Genomic DNA, 17,527 nt, shown 5'->3' with positions numbered 1-17,527 from the left:
GGTTTAGTAGAGAATGTATTTAAAAGGTGCTTTTAAAGGCACAGGTGAGATACATTTGCAGGTCTGGTTGCCAACCTCATTCTGGGCTCTCAGAGGGCTGGCGCCAGGCCTGTGTCCCCTGGAGCCGTCTTGACTCCTGATTACAGCTGACGACCAGGGGGTCCCCAGGGTGGGGATCTGATTGGGAGACTGTGCTTGACCACTGGAGTGGAAATGAAGGCCAGCTTGGGAAGGTGTGGCGAGGTGTGGAAGGAGCTGGGGGAAGCCTGCTTTGGAGCCAGATGGGCCCTGAGTCCACCATCAGCCCTGACCCCATTCTCTGCAGGCCTTTGCTGGACTCGGTCTTGTTGGTGGCTGTGGCCCAGGGGCTCAGGGTACGTGTGGGGCAGCTGTGTTTACCATGGTGGATGTGAGGGACAGACACTCCTAAATGGTAGCCCTTATGGAACTGTGGCCTGGGAACATGGGTAGTTATTTTCTTCCACAGTTAGGCCCTGGTGGGGACAGAGAAGGGCACCTGGGGTGAGGTGGGGGGTAGGCAAGAAGGCGCCTGCATTTCAACCTCTTTTTGTGGGTCTCAGATAAACAGGGGGTGACTTGGTATTGGATTAAGGTTTTTAATCCCCCAGGAGAGTTTTGCTATAACCAAATAAACACAATAGAGTTACTCTGGGCCACTGGCCAAACCAGAAGTATTTTGGATCTGGTGATCGTCTTTGGGTCACTGTTCCCTGCAGCAGGTTTTGGCCCGTGTTCCATTTCAGAGTAGGAAGGACAGCTTAGTTTTCAGAGTGGCAAATAAGGAGAAGAATGAAAGCATCTTGGAGTCTCTGTTCGCAGCAGCTCTCCCAGGAGGAACGTTTTTATAGACTGCAGACGTCCTCGCCAGTCCCGGCCAACTTTCCATCCCGAGATGGCCACAGTGTGCCGTGAGCCGGCCCCTCCTCCCCCGAGCAGGGCGAGAGCCAGCAGGCATGAGCCAGAGCGGGCTCCTGGCAAGCTGGGGCCCTCCTTGCCCTTCCAAAGCACGCACCTGCCTTTCTTGTTCTGTGGCCTCCATCCTCCCACATCGAGGCCCCAGACCACCGTGCCTGCCCAGCCGAGCTCTCTTGGGACTCCTCGTCCTTACATCACAGACCCCAAAGATCTCATGACTTCCTCACAGACGTTTCATCTGGATGCAGTTAGTTTGTGGGGAGGTCATTGTCATCATCAAATTTCAGACTAAAGCAAAGTGCTTAATGTCTGCTTTAAAGCCAATGAAGAAAATATTACTCCAGCCATTGTTAAAGCAAGTTCATACTACTAAGATCAACATAAAAACATCCCCTCTCTGACGTCTGTAAGTGACATACGCTCCAGAGGAGCGTGCTTGAGATTTGTGTAGGTGAAACTGGGCATTACTTAGAAACTTATGTGCGGGGTTGAGCTTCAGTTCACTTAAATGCTTTGTGACATACCAGTTCTGGAAGTTTTCAGTTTTTAAGCGCCCACCCATAATCCAAGCCCTGCTGCAGTAGGGAGCAAGTGGAGCTGGAGGTTTCTCTTTGTAACCTCACTAGGATCAATTCTTCTAGAACCAAGTGAAACCGTGACTGGGCCTGTACCTACATTGCCTCCTTGCTTCTATGCCTTCAAGCCACCCAGCAGTCACTGCAGGAACATCCCTGAAGCTTTGTACTTGGGTGGCTGAAAGCTGACTGACCCAAGCTTTGGTGTCCTTTGTGTCGGGGCTCCCTGGGACCGTCCTAGAGCACGGGCAGGGTTGGAGTTGATGCTGACATCTGGAGTTTCTGCAGAGGTTGAGACATCCTGGGGTACAGTGTCAAGAACTTCCTTATTTTTCTTCCATTCTGCCTTCCTTCTCGCCTATCCCAGGGCACTGGAACTTTCGGGCTGGGAAGGAATTTTCCCACAATGTGATGCCATTGGCCTACTGGGAGGTCATCTGCTGCTGGCCTCCCCATAGAGTGCCGAGCGCCCAGCTCTTCCCAGCACAGAGGCTCTTGGTGTACTTGGGGTGTCTTGTCTTAGCTTTGGCTGCCCCAAAGTGATATGCTTCAGAGGCTCTGCATATAGCTCAGGACTTCGGGTATCGTTTATTGAGGTTGTTGGGACAGAAGAAGTAGTGACATGACAATTTTGAATACAGCAAACCCTAACATAACAAAAGTTCCAGAGGCATTTGGGGTAGTTTATTGATGCTTCCTTATACTCACAGCCTTGGCCAGAAACATCTGCTGGCCCCTGGCACTGGGCTCAGGCAGGATGCCAGCCTGCAGCTCTGCCGGCGGTCTGTGCGGTCCCTGTGCCATGCCCTGCCCACGGTGTCATCTTTCCTGCTATACCAGGCCCTGGTGACATTACGCAGACCCTGTTCTACTGACTCTGATTCCAGTACCATCCAGCTTGTCCCACTTCTAGGCGCCCAGACGAGAAGTAACCAAGAAGTAGCCATGGAGCTTGAGGAGGAAAGGAAACTAGCCCTGCAGAGGAACATGGCAGACTCATATGACATTGTCCTGAATCGCCAAGGCATTGCTGCCTCCAAGGGGAAGGCAGCTGACTTCTCGGAGGAAGTCTGTTATGTGTGACCTGGTCCCTGGACGATAAGTACAAGCTTAATGTTTTGCAGGGGAAGGGAAGGCAAGAGCAGAGTGCATGGGCCAGGGAACAGCCAGGGAAGATGGCATCTGTGAGCCCTGTGAAGGGGTGGTGTGAGCCAAATGCCTGTCCCCAGAGCCTGCCTGCCTGCCTACCTGACGTGCGTCCTCCCTGTTAGGAAAAGTCAGGTTTCACATGCTTTATACCTTATTTACACTCAGTGGGTTTTTTTTTATGCAATCATGCTTTGTGTCCATTAACTAGTTCCTCATTAGCCCCCTTCCCTCTCCCCTCCCCTATACTCAGTTTCTGATAACTGATCAGAAACCCTTATTAACCTAAATTTTTGTTTTTCCAAACCAAAAATGTATCCCTTTTAGTGACAATTCTGAGTAATAATCCTCATGAAACCAATGATCATTATTAGGTTATTATTCTTTTGGCCATTCAATCAAAATTTAGGGTCATGTTCAGCAACTTATACTTTCAGTTAGATCATTCTCTGTTCTTTTTTGTTATTTATTTCTTTTGGGGCTGATTGTCCATGAATGCATACACTGTGATGTAGTTGAATAAAGGATTTAATCCCCCTAGAGATTTCCTTTAGTTGTCATTGTCTTATCTCTTATCTGTGAGAGTAATCAGAGGTGGTCCCCATTCTGCTCCAAAGTTTTAAGACTGACAGTAACAGCTCAGCTTATAGAGAATCTGCTGTGTTTAGGCACTGTGGTAGGCAATTGTCTGCGTTATTTAGTCCTCAAAACAGTCTGTGTGTTGTTCGCTTTTACAGATGGGGAAACTGAGGGCTGGGTCATGGCTGTTGTAAAAGACTGTGTTCGTGATTCAGACTTTTGAAATCCATTTCTCTGCACCATGTTCAGGTGCTTTCCAAGGTAACTCAGGTCAGGACCCTGCTTTGTTTCAGCAGGAACGTGTGAAGGAGAACGCGGCATGGTGTAGGAAGAACAGGGTTTAGGAGTCTTGTGGATTCCCAGGCTAAGTGCGAGGCTGCACTAGACAGTCCCTCAGGGAGACAACTGGGGCAGGAGAGCCTGTTCAGCACACTCACTGAGTTGGTCACCTAGTCGGTCACCTGTGCCGCAGCTGGCTCTGTTCTGGCAAGCGTGCTTCCAGTTCCTGGTGAGTTCAAGCTGTAGCACTAAACTGACAAAGATCTCACACAGATGAGGTTAAGCTTGAGGAAGTGTGGAGTCTGCCATGGGAACTGGCAGCAGAGACATATTGGGCCAGGGCTGGGGTTGCCAATGGCAGGGGTCCCTCTGCAAGTCCAGCGTTGGCCTGCTGTCCAGGTCGCTGTGCTGCATGTGGTCACCCAGGCTACCTAAATGTCTCTCAAGAAGTTAAGTTGAAATTAAATTTAAGCTTTAATGATCCTTTGTTCCCTTTCATCCAACAGTTATCTTAAAAATCTCAACTTTTAATTCACGCCATTTTCCATTCCCTTTTGTTTGCTGGGTGGTTTATTTGTCCCATGCCTGGTGCTGAGCTCATCATCCAGAACCGGAGCTGAGGCCCACCCTCACATGCTGGGCAACCCCCAGGACTGGGTGGGCAGGGGCTCATAGGGGCCCAGAGGGCTCGGACTCCAGCCCTGCCTCACAGCGCTGGGCAGGTCCTGTTCATCACCCACAGGGTGCTGAGGACCAGCATTGTGGCCGGGCAAGGGTCTAGGAGCGCTGGGTGCCCGGGCCCACGGTAGACGGAGCTGTCCCTAGCAAGGTTGGAAGTCGGGTGCCCAGTTACCCTGTAGCCGCTGCTGCTGCTACTGCTCTTTTTTTCTTTTTTAAACTGCTTTTTTGGCAGCTTTCACTTCTCATGTAGGCAAGTCCCAAGCTAATATTTATCCTGCAAAGTATCTTAAAAATGTTGGAGGGCTGAGAACTTTATTAATCTTTGAAAGAGAGTTATTGTTACACTGATAAACTGTCGTACTGTTTACAATAGACAGATTGTGTTTGAACTTGCAACCTTTAATTCAACAGTTAGTTTTTGTTAACAGATGGATTGTTTTGGCTGTTCTTGTAAAGACTTCTTTATCCATGTGGTTTTTGTTTGTTCCTGGCGAGCTTTGGGCATGTGCTGGGGGCGGGGGACCTGGCACATTGGGCTTATTTGTGATATGTTCAGGTGTTACTCATTTGATGATTGGCAGGCTTTTCACATTTTGGATTTTTGTGTTGGGAGCCCCCAACTTTTTATGAACTGTCACTTTAAAACTGTAGGCTCCTCCTTCCAGAGGAAAACTGGGCCCTCCATCAGAGACTTACAAGCACATGTGAAAGAACATTGATACACACAACAAGAATGTGGGGTTGATGGCGTTATTTATGAGGGGTCCAAGAGATTTCAGGTCTAAAGGAAAACAACAGATAGTGAACTTATTCCTTTAAAAACATTAAATAAAAATCTTCCTCGAGGATGGTACTTTTTGGTAAAAATGAACCACTTCCTGGCTCTTTTTCAGAACCTGTTTCCTTCACCTGGCAGCCATCCTTGACTTTGAGTAGGTGGATAGGAGGCGAGGAGATGGTCTCCTGGTGCCATGGGGACAGAGCCAGAGAGGCCTAGTGCCCACACAGGCTCCCAAATCCATTAGCCCCTGCCTTTCTCCAGGTGCTCAGGGAGCAGGAGAGGAGAACACCCCCAAAGTGTGGACTTGGGGTCCTGTGGGGGGGAGAGCTGAAGAAAGGAGGTCCCGAAGCAGCCAGGGAAGCTGTCTGGGACAAGGTGTACCCAGAAGCTGGGGGAGTCATGGTGAGGGTGTTAGGCCTGGCTAGGCTGGCCTTGTGGGGGACAGACAGAGCCGAGATGGGCTGCCCTGGAGCCCGCCCCCCAGCAGCCCAGCAGTGACGCGTGCAGGGTGGAGGCAGAGCCTGGTGCCGTGGACACTGCCCTAGGGCGTGAGAGGCCCCTGCCTGTGCATGCACAGCCTGGGGCACATGGATTGTGTTTTTGCCCCGTTGAGACCTTAGTCAGGAGCCCAAGGACTTCCTCTTGGTCAGCTGACTCCACCGTCTTGCTCACCAGCATTTCCTCTCCTGCCTCTCTCCCACCCCAGGTATTTCAGTGCTCTGGGGCGCTGGTGGCCTGCGGGCTGAGGCAGCATGCCTCCTCAGTGTCTGTGCCTCCTGTCCCCACGCGCCATCACACAGCAGGTGGCCCTCCCTGTCCTGCCAGCATCCCTTTGGGTTGCAGTCTGGCTGGCTGAATTGTGTGGGGATACAGCGAGCTCCTAGAGGGGCAAGCCCACTTTCTTGCTAACGTGGCTTCCACACCTGCTGCCCAGGTGCCCAGCTGTCTGTATGGCGTGGCCCGCCACCCAGGTGACCTGAGGGAGGTGCCAAGGTGTGTGGAGGGGGTCGTGGAGCTGACTGATTCTTGGATGAGAAGGGCAGTGGCTTTCAAGTGAATTTCCGTTTGCTGCCAGAAGAGGTAAAATCTAAAATGCTTTACTCATGTTTATTTTAGCACATGTGTTTGTCTGTAGCAGACTTTCAGATCACACTGTCATTTTGAATTTACATTAACTAAATATAGTATTTTTGTGAATTTGAGTACTCCATTGTGCCCGGAGTAGCTTGGCTTAATTATTTTTCTAGGTTTTAAAGACTTAGGTTTCAGTTTCATGAACCTTTGTCCCACACTTAGCAGTGAAGTTTTGATATATGGGGCAGAAATCAGTTGATGTTCTTGGAAGTTGGTTGTCTGTGGCCCCATGATCGTAGTCACATTCCTGTCCTTATTGACCCCAGTCTGCATTGAACTTCCAGAGGAAGAGGATTCTGGTGAAGTTCACTTGTCTCCCAGAATGTTGAAAGAAAAAATTTTTGTACGTTTATGGTTTGAAGTATGTGGATTTGCATCCCTGGTGTGGCATACTGTTTTGTAGAAGGTGGCACGCACACTTCTAACCTTGTGTTGGACATAAGTTAGAACCATCCTGCCCTTCCACCGAGCTCACCTGGGATTGCAGGTGCCTGGGAATTCTCAGCCTCCTTTCCAGAGCAGGCTGGTTTCCATGGCTGTGTTCTTGGTGCTTGCCGGAGGCAGCATTCTTGTGCTGGCTCACAGATAGTAATCCAATCCTGAAGGGCAGTGCTTAGGCCTGGTGGACGTCAGCACCCAAGAATTAATGAGTTGGAAAGGTGCCTGTTGATGTCTTCACCGAAGAAACTCAAATGGGGTGTTTGGCCTTGGGAGTCCAGCACTGCCTGGGCCTTAGGCCTGGAGGATGCTGTAAATCACTCAGATGAGAAGTAAAGTTTGTTGATCCCAGGCAGGTCTGTTGCATACTGTGGTTCAGTCCTCCTCTGTCTTGTTCCTTTTGGCCTGGAGAGAGAAGAGTGGTTGACTCCTCTTTCTTCGTAGCAGGCTCAGTTCCTTGTAGTTGGGGATGACCCGTGGATACCCACAGGTACAGTGTATTGTGGGAGAATCTGTGATAAATGAAGCGAGCGGTGAGGGAAGGTGCTTGACTTCAGTCCAGTGAGAGAATGCAGAAAGCAGGGTGCAGTCTGAGCTACAGGAAGGTGAACGTGGGTGCTATTGAATGAGAAGCCTGTGGCAGTGTGGGTGTTTGGAAAGCAGAGCAGAGTCCTAGTGAGGGACCATGCCAGGGGTCCAGGAGGAATGAATAGTGTCCAAGCACCAAAAACATTTGGGTGGAACCTGCTGCTGTTTTCCTGTGTAGGGTTTAGGGGCATTCTCTTGTCTTTATGCTGATGCTGGGCTGGGGAAGGTTTCTGTGGTGTTTCTTGGTAATGGCTTTGAGTCTGTGCCAGCTAAGTGGAACTGCCAGTATCTTAGTCCACAGTCAGCTTTTCAGACCTGCCCTCCCCGCTTCTTAGGAGCCGCTTGCACCACAAGCCTCTGTTGGACGGTCTAGGCCACCTGAGATTGAAGCTTGTTATCTGAAAGCACTCCAAAATGTCATATCATATATCAAGATCCTGTATGATGTTTGGACAGGGCAACCAGAAAATCTATTTTTAAAGGTTATTTACTGTTTGTGTTTTTTTTAATTAAAAGTGAACTTTAGCTCATGCAGAAACAGAATCTAGCTATGAATCTTTTTCTATAGTATTTTTCTAGAAATAATACCTTTTTCTATACATACATACCTTTAAAAAAAAAAAATGTGATCGTAACGTGCACTTGATTTATAACCTGCTTTTTCTACCTAATATTAGGTAAATATATTTCCATGTCCACAAATACTCATACAGTATGATTTTATATGTGGATTTGCCATGTTCTACCTAACCAATCTTTTTTTGACACTTAGGTGTTGTAATAGCATACCGTTGGCTTTATTTTCTTATGATGAGTTCCAGAGAGTGAAATTGTGGGATCAAAGAATATATGCACATTTTAAGGCCTTAGATGCGTATTGACCAGGCCTCCAGAGTTTATGAAGTCACTTTTGATGGCTCCAGAACTGTCATAAGTAATTCCTCAGCAGATAGTAATACTCATTGAACACAACCACTGTCCATACCCAAGAAAGCACTTGGTGTTAAACAGCTGACTTTTCCAGATAGTTGGAGGGAGTGCAGTACCACACCAGCTTTCCTCGTCACAAAAAATTGGAAGACCACCGAGTTAAGCAGTTACTCCTCTCCAGGGAGGTATTTGTGGGTTTTTAGTCTGATTTATGCAGCGAAGGGGAACTCGGAGAGGCCGCCCATCTGCTTTCCCCTCTGTCCGACTTGTCCACGTCCCTGAGCAGAGACAGGAGTAGGAAGAGGAGGCGGCCACCCTGCCCTCTCCTCAGTCCCCCATCTGTGGCTCTGTGGACTGCGGGGGTCCTGAGGATGAGTGAAGGGCTCCCAGAGTGGGACACTCCTAGAACCTTCTTTTCCTCAAGATGAACCGTATGTGAGTTAACTCAAGGGGTCCATGAAGAAATAGAAGGGGTGTACCAGAGCCTTAAGGACTTCACAAGATACTAAACCTATTAAAGCGTCACCTTCAGGCCACATCTTCATGGCTCAGCAATGCCATGCCATCTTGTAAATAGCGCAGATGTGGCTCATTCCGTCACATAGTCCTTATAGATGGCTGACCTTCAACCTCAGTTTCAGACGAAGTCCTCGTGTGTAAGAAATGAATGAATGAAAGAATGCTGAGTGGTGGTTTTCTGTAGAAAGTCAGAATAAATCTAGCCCCAGGCTGAAAACCGTCTATGAGTTTTCTTCATTCACCAAAACTTTAGATTTTTTAAAAAGTAGTTTTGATTTTAACATTTCTCAAATAGAGTTCATACCTCCTTGAAAACACTGGCATTTTGTGTTTGTCTGATTACACATGTACCGTAATTTAAATAATTCCATATTGTTAGTTACGTTATTGCCAGTTTTTGCTGTTGTGGTGCTGCGCTCTTTTTTGCCTTAGGATGAATTCAGGATCTGGAAACTGCTTTGATTTGATTTTAAATATAAGTATCATCAGGAGGTTTAATGACATCTTGGCAGTCTTTACTGGTATTCCTTAATTATGCCCCTGCCTTTGAGGTAAATTCTTGATTATATGTATATAACATGAGGACTTTTTATTTTTATTTTTTAGTGCCATTTATTCATTACACGTGTTGCTTGACAACTTGTGACCCGCCTCTCTTTTCCGTGTTATAGATGACAGAGGCTGAGTTTTTTGTACGTAGGTTTGCTCCTAGACAGAGTGATTAGAGATTCAGAGAAATCCTAATTTATCCTAGAACTTTTGGCCATGGTTGCTCATTTGGCATTTTAGATTGCTTCTAACGCTCGGTTGTCTTGGGGTAGCTGGGATTTCAGGAGCTGCGCAGTTTAAAAGCTTGCTGCTGTTTCCATGGCAGCCGAAGCTTCATTCTGACTCTAGTGGCTTAAAGTAGCAAATCCACGCTAGGAGCATTTAGAAAGAAGGGGCGGAACCCCTCACTGCCTTTTAATTAAAAACTGAAAACCTCCTACTCAGCTGATGGTGCAAATCAAGGAAACTATATAAAGGTCAGAAGTAAGAAGCAAAATGAGCATGTCTTTTTTATGTGTTTTAACAGAAGCTAAATGGTGCAGAGCATATTCTCTTTTGGGGGCAGTTTGGCCTTGTTTCAGAGTAATTTCCTCTTACATGAGCTTTTGTTGGGGTCTTTCTAAGTTTCGGATGCTGTGTCTGTTCCCCGTGACTTTTAGGTAACAGTTTGTTTTAGTAGAAGATGAAAAGGGCTTCTTTTTAAAAAGGTGTTTTCGTTGTCAAATCATAATGCCTTGGCCCCTAAATTTTAGAAGGTGAGGTCATAAATAACTTTGATTTAGTCCAATTAAGGATATTTACTGTCATGTAAACTGTTGGTAGAGTTTGCCTCTTTAACTTAAAATATACCGTAGCATTTACTTTCCATTTGGTGGTATGCTTTTAGCTGAGGGGGAGGGAAAGCAGGGAGCCTGGAGTCTCACTGGAACTGGCTCAAGGAGGCATGGTAGTCTGGGAAAGGGCCACTTGAGCAAGAGCAGCTGCACAGGGCTCAGCAGATGCAGGACCCCAAGGTGGAACCTGCCAGCAGGTGCCATGTGGCCAGGGCAGAGCTTGTGGGCCTGAGAGCTGGGGGGGCTTTCCGAAAGGACTTGGAGAGCCAGTTGGGACCCAGCAGCGAATTACAGGCAAGGGTGGAATGATCTGACTTGGTATTTTGAGGTCACAGTATTGAGAACAGACCCTGATGGTCAAGGGTAGAAGCCAATCAGCTCATCTTGACCGGAGCAGAAGCAGTGGAGGTGGGAGATGTGGGATTCTGGATGGACAGGAGGGCAGAGCCCACAGTGCCTGCTGACCATTGGCTCTGGAGTGTGAGCTGACAGGTCATTCACAAGCCAACTCCATTTAAGATTTTGGCCTCAGCGTATTTTGGGGATTATCCTGACCATGTCAGCAGCCTTCATAATCATTATCCTAAACTGAATGAATTTATCTCTATTTAGAACATGGGAGCCAAGGAGACTGCATTTCCCTGTCTTTACAAGATCAAGAAGGTCAATAGAAAATTAAATTTTAAAGAGACACTGGTGGTCCTTCAGCCCGGCCTCCCTCTTGTGTGTGCATGTGTGTGCCTCTGTATGTGCAGGCATGCATGTGGGCATGTGCCAGCCTGTCGTGCGCTATGTCAGTTCTGGGGTAGTGCAAGGAAGAATATCAGTGAACCGTGGACTCTCGCCATGCACAACCACGTCAGAGCCGATTGTCCCTCTGTTGTCTGGGGGATAGAAAGGTGTCTGGTGGAGAGAAGCTGAGCTTTCTCCCTGGCTCGTCCTGGAGCTAATCCAGTGCTCACTGTCTGCTCCCATTTGGTTCACGAGACAGCCCTCCAAGGTAGGAGCTGGCACTGTCCAGTCCCGTGTTACCTTTCTAAGAGACGTAATTCTTGGACACCTGGGCGAGTCTGCAGCCCCATGCCCTGCCCCACAAGCCCTGGAATTCCTGGTAGGATCCCACAACTCTGTTGGCAATTCTGATGTTTTCCTTTGCAGGTAGAAAAATGGCTCCCGGAATTGGGTGTGCCAGCCAAGAATGCCCAGGATGCTGCGAGGTGGCAGCCTAACTGTGCCGCACAGCCACCTTTCCATCATCTTACATTTGGCCTGTTACTTTAGTGACTGGAAGGTCTTCTCTGCCGGGAACCTCTCAGGGCCCTTTCAGTGAGGGCTCAGTTCCCAGCAGATTTCACTGCCCCATTGGGTAGGGTTAGGCCAGTGTGCTGGGCTCAGAAGGGGCTGCAAGAACAGTGTGGGTCAGATCCTTTGTGGGGCATCACAGCTGTGGCTCTTTCACTCTGGCTTGGCATTAGAACCCACGATGACTTCTTTGCTTGTTTTTAGGTCCTTTTGAGTCCTTGCCTTGCCAGGTCACATTCTCTGCCAGCCACTGGGGTCACGGGTCTTGCAGTGGGTCGGGAAGACACTAACATATACCTGATTGCACAGGGAGGCAGGAGTGCCAGTCCGGCTGTGGGGCTGTGTGGACCCAGAGGTAGTTCACCTGTTGCTGTGGGGGACCAGGAAACCCTCTGGGCTGGGGGAAGGGCCCTTGCCTATCTGTGATTTACCACTGAGAAAGCAGCCCCAGCAGAAGGTAAATGAACTTGCCCAAGGTCTCCCAGCTGGCCTGTGACAAGTCCGCTAGGCCACGTTGGCATCAGACACAAGTATTCAGGCGGTGACTGTCTGGATGATGTGACGCATGAGGGTCACTCACAGCATGCCACTTGCACAGACATCCACTCCTCAGTGCACCTGCTCCTGGGGCCACAGCCACGGCACTCCCCTGCTCTGGCTTAAGAAAGGATAGCAGCTCCTGAGGAATTACGTGTAGGTGTGAAATTAATTGTGAGCTTCTGTTATTTATGTCGGGGTGGAGGCGAGGTGGCTTTTTCTAGAGGTATTAAATAGTTCTTAAGGTGTATGTGTGTATCTTGAAAGTTTGTTTAAATTGTAGTATGCCAGTTTCTGATAATAAAAATAACAAAAAATCTCGACTATTCATTAGCGTTGACATGCTTGTTTCTGCTTCCTGTTTAGACGAGAAATGGATCTTCTTTGAGCTCTACGATCATCTTTTTCTTCTCACTAAAAGGGAACGATTTCTAGAAGTTGGTTTTCTTTTTTTAATGGCGTAATTGTGGGTTAGCCTGGCCCTCTGCCTTCAGTGCTCATGGATTCATTTCTTTTAAAAACCATCTGGGTGCCTGCGCTGGGCAGGTTCTGGACACCCAGAGGTGACCATATACTTCCTGCATTTGGGGTTGGCGGAGGGCAGTGCAGAGCTGCCACAGAGGGGGACACCAGGGTGGGGGGCTGCTGTATGCTGCTGGAAGCCCCCTCCTTCACACTGGGATGCCAGAGTATGAAAAGGGGGAGGTGCTGGCGGTGCCTTATGTCTGATGGGTTCTAAAGGAAGAGCTGAGGAGCTCAGGCTGCCTTGGAGGACAGGACACTGTGCCCCAGGGTATCAGGCATCTGTGTCTGTGCCTGCATGGGTGGGGGTGTTGCCTGCCCTGCGGTGAGTGCTGTGGTCTGGTTCCTATGGGAGCGAGCTCCCTGGCCCAGGTGACTCTGGGTGAGGCCTGAGTACATGGTGAAGGAAGGGCAGTGTTGGGGGTGGTGCCTGGAAGAGTCAGGAGGAGACCCCGGGGCACTGTCCAGTGGGGGAGGGACCAGGCCAGGCCAGCACATGTGGTCAAACGGAAGAAGTCCAGGAGAAGGTGCACTGGAGGTCCAGGGACCAGCCTCTTTCAGTTAGTAACATGCATTTACAGTTCCTCCATATCTTTTCATGGCTTGATAGCTCATTTCTTTCTAGCGCTAAATAATAGTCATTGTCTAGATGTACCACAGTTGACTTATCCATTCACCTGCTGAAGGACATCTTGATTCCTTTGAAGTTTGGGCAATCACAAATAAAGGTGCTGTGAACATCCTTGTGCAGGTTTTTGTGTGAACATACATTTTCAACTCATTTGGGTAAATAGCAAGGAGGTTAATGCTGGATCACATGGTAAAAGTATGTTTGGTTTTGTAAACCAAAACCTGATCTGAAAAGGCTGCATACTGTGTGATTCCAACTATATGACACTCTGGAAAAGGCAAAACCAGAGGACAGTAAAAAGATCAGTGGTTATCAGGGGTTAGGGAGGAGGGGAGATGACTAGGATTTTTAGGGCAGTGAAACTGCTCTGTATGATAGCACAATGTGCATATACACCATTGTACAAGTTGTCTTCCACGGTGGCTGCACCATTCTGCACTCCCACCCGCAGTGAGTGAGCATTCCTGTCGCTCCACCCCTTTGTCAGCATTTGGCATTGTGAGCGTTCTGGATTTTGGCCGTTCTAACAGGTGTGCAGTGGTGTCTCGTTTTTAACTTGCATTTCTCTAATACATACAATGTGGAGCATCATTTCGTATGATTATTTGCGTATTTTTCCTATCTATATATCTTTTATGAGGTGTCTTTTAAGGCCTTTGACCTACTTTTTAATCAAGTTGTTTGTTTTCTTACTGTTGAGTTTCAAGAGTTCTCTGTATATTTTGAGTAACGTCCTTTATCACATGTCTTTTGCAAAGACAAGCCCTTCTGTGGCTTCTCATTCTTTTAACACAACATTGATTTTATATTGGGAATGAGTGGGATTTCTTAAATGCTTTTGAGGAAATATCATTATGAGCAGAATTGCCAGAATGCTGCCTTTCATTCTTCCAAGGATATTTTGAAGTTGCTTGATTTGATTTTTACATTTTTTATACTCTTGGTCCAAAAGCTGATTTTCTTTATTGAGTGCTACCATTTGTCTGCTTCCCGTGGCTTCTGTGTTGTCCATGAACTATTGTTCTTATCCATGGTCACCTGGAGGCAGGCAGGGGGTGGGGGGGTGGAGACATGCAGGCGACGGTCGGGAGAACTGTAGTAGCGAGTAGTAAGCAGGGTCAACCAGGGTTAATAGCGCACGCTTCTATAGAAAACTGTTAGCGGTGGTGGTGGAGTTTCTGAGGGTGGGGCACCCCCATTTGTGCCCGTGTTTAGATGGTGGCTGTGGGGAACAAACAGCTGTGCCAGCAAACCTGTAGTGCCACCAATACAGTGTCAGGTGCACATGTGTGTGCGCCAGGCCAGGAGAGGAGGACACACTTGTAGTTAGAGTGCATGTGTTTCCAGAATGAGGATTACTGAATTTTCATGTTCCTCTTGACTATTGTGACTATCGTGCAGATCTGGAACTCCGACCTAAGCTTGGGGTGCCTGTCACAAATTGCTCTCCAGTTAACTTTTTGATGAGATTAAGTTTACAGCCAGCTCTTCACTCAGCAAATTGTAGGAAGTCACATGTTTTGGCATCAGCTACCCTTAAATTAGAAACAGGACAATAGAGGAAGTTGTTGATTGGAACGACTGTAGTTTCACTTGTCTGAATGAATCTGCACATCATAACAAAGTCGTCGTCGCTGAATGTGCCGACCAGCACCAGAGCAGGTTCCAAAGGGCAGTGGTTTTTCTGTGCTTGGGAGAACCCATCTTAAAGGTGTTACGGGTCTTTTGAATAGACGGTACCAGATACTCTTAAACCTCTCCACATTTTAGAACAACTTATGATGAGGCTCTTAGGAATACAGAACTGCCTGTGCTTTTGGGAAAGAGCAGTGTGATCTTTCTTAAATTGCTTCAGTGTGTCCTTTTAGCTTGACATTTTAAATTATGTCCTTTGGAAGAAACATTTTAATGTTTTTAGATGTTACAGTTAATGCTCTAGCATTTATATAAGATAGCTTCCTTAAAGAAGACAATTTGCATGCTCTAAGATGACTTCATGGAGATAATTTCACAGCCTAAGTGTGATGACACATCTGGCACCAGCGCTTGCCTGTGGTCGCTTGGCCTGTGGTTGGAGTCACTGTGGCCCCGCCCTGCACGGTCCTTCCTTTTCCTCTCAAAGCTTCTTTCCTTTTCTTATGGGGTCCTAGAGATGGAGTAAGTGTGGGGAGGTCACAAAGGGGAGGTTTTTAAACTCTTTTTCAGAGTCTTTGTGCCCAGGAAAAGTGCAGCCATACACCATGCTGGTCCTTATCCCCAGCCTTGAATGATGGCCGTCGTTGAGTTAAACTCAGACTGGGAAGGACCAGAGGCCACACTGGTGTCCTCACTATGGTCTTTGGGGAAATGAATGATTCGATCCAAGCACATATCCATGAACTTTGGAAACATAATTCACCATTAAGTTGGGGACTCGACATCTTTTGGTAATGGTTAGTAGATTTGTTGTTGATTTGATTATATTCTTCTTTTTGTCCATTCTCACTCAGACAGTAAAGGAATTAGATTATAAAATTAAAATATAAAAATCAGTGGCCTTAATTAGATGGGAAGGTACACAAGGGGACTTTCAGGGTGGTGGAGATGTCTGTCTTGATACAAATTTGTCAAAACCAACTGAATGGTACATTTTCACTACATATGAACTATAAACATTATAAGTAAATGTTATACGTTATAAGTAAACAATTATAAGTAAATAAAAAACACCATTCTTCATGCATCTAAACTAATCAGTTGGAAAATACAAGGGAAGAGATAATCCCATGTTCAGTGACCATGACAAAGATAAAATAATTAGTAATAAATTAAGAAATGTGCACAACCTGTGGAAGGACTCCTCGTAAATTCTCCAAGAGGTACCGGGCAGGCTCAAGTGAAGGAGACAGCTCTCGTTCCGGACAGGATGACTCAGCCGCCCGAGGATGTTCATTCTCCCTAAGCGGTTTTATAAAATTAATGGAACCCCAATAAAAATACCAACAAGATCTTTTATCCAGAGCTAATCGGGCTGCTCTCAGTGTTCATATGCTCGTAAAGTTCTTGGAAATAAACATGGAAAATAGGAAAACACCGGGAGAAGCAGCAGCGAGCGGGAACCGCCTTGGCAGAGGTGGAAGCCACCGAGAGCCTTGCTGCTGCAGCGGTGCTGTAGACGCGGTAGACAGGTTCACTAGTGGAACAGAGCTGAACACGAGAAACAGACACAAGTGCAGATTGAAACTGGTATATGGTAAAAGAGAAGTGTCAAAGTGCAGGGGATGGACTTTCAAGGAGATCATATTGAGACATGGATGGCCATTGGCAAGAGATAAAAGTGGATCATTAACTTACCCCATGCACAAGAATACAAATTAGAGGTCTAAGATGTGTCTGTGCTGTTCTGCTGGAACCAATAGTTGAGTTGAACTTTCTATGGCCTATTATTATTGTCTGACCTAGTGTCTTTGTGGAACGTACTTTTGTTTTTTCTGAAATGAGTCAGAATTTGCTGGTATATTTCCTCTGTGCTGTGGACCCACAGAAACACTCATGCCATTTCTTCTGGCATTGCCCTTAGACTGCCAGCTCTCCTGTCAGAATGGCCTGTGCCCAGTCTGGGTCACGGTGCTGTCCCCCCACAGCTCCATCCTTTAGATCTTTATATACCCATATTTACTCCTCGACAAGGTGATACGACCCTTATGTCTAAGTATGTTGCTTAAACTTTGTTTTAAAATTATTTTGTAGTCTTCTGTAAAATGCACCCAAAATCCCCAGGGCTTTGCATAAATAAAGTTTTTGGAAACGGTAACTATACCAAGTGATATCCTGATGATGAGCAGTTTGATGTTGTCTTCCAAGGTGTCCTTCTTTAAAACCAGGTTAGTCACATCAGTGCATCTTTGAAAGAAACACAGTGCCCGCTGTCGTGAGTTGATTTTGTGGAGTAGCTAATTTAGCTGTATTTAAACTCCTGTTTGGAAAGTTGCCTCAGCTTAGCTTGCTCCTGAACATTGACAACTTGCACTGGTTCTGGCACCTGGGGGGGTAATGTTACTTGCGTAAGTTCATAACGGTATGAGATGTTCGGTAGATTTTTGTACTCAACTGCTACTTTAAAAAACCAAAAACTGAAGATGCTAACAATATTTGTCATTTTCATCAATATAGATTGACAGTGAAGCTACCTGTGTAAAATCTGTTTACAGAACAGCAAACTGCATTTGCACTGCTTGAGGAAGGGAAGCCAGCTGTGTTAATGCCTAGACTACTTGAATAACAGGTAAACCCCACACCATGCTCATGCCATTTCATGAGGACTTCAGTGGCCGGTCACCCAGGTCGCCTGGTGTGATTGTTCAGATAGCGGGTGGGTGGGGGTGGCTTTCCAGTGCACACAGCCCCATAGTGCTTACCAGCTGGTTTTCCTCATTCATTCATTCATTCATTTATCCTTTCAACAACCTTACCGAGCTCCTGCTGTGTGGCCAGGCGCAGTGCAGGGGGAGCCCAGGTTAGGGCAGTGTGGACACTGTCCCTTCAAGGACTAACACCGGGAGATCCAAAAACAGAGGAAAACCAGATG

The 17,527-nt window shown here is 47.2% G+C and overlaps 1 protein-coding gene across 1 annotated transcript in view; it reads left to right on the top strand.

Moving 5' to 3' along the window:
* The first annotated feature begins 3,666 nt into the window (after positions 1–3,666).
* SLC45A4 (solute carrier family 45 member 4) overlaps positions 3,667–17,527 on the top strand; it is a 56,537-nt gene continuing 42,676 nt past the window's right edge. Inside the window, exons 1-3 of the mRNA XM_063079621.1 lie at positions 3,667–3,744; positions 5,912–6,057; positions 17,113–17,224. The gene's annotated coding sequence lies outside the window, so the exon portion shown is untranslated. The remainder of the gene's footprint in view (positions 3,745–5,911; positions 6,058–17,112; positions 17,225–17,527) is intronic.

This window comes from Cynocephalus volans, chromosome 15, assembly GCF_027409185.1.
Source record: "Cynocephalus volans isolate mCynVol1 chromosome 15, mCynVol1.pri, whole genome shotgun sequence".
NCBI classification, from domain to species: Eukaryota; Metazoa; Chordata; class Mammalia; order Dermoptera; family Cynocephalidae; genus Cynocephalus; species Cynocephalus volans.
Note: the sequence above shows the minus strand (reverse complement) of the source record. Positions and strands in the feature narration are given on the sequence as shown.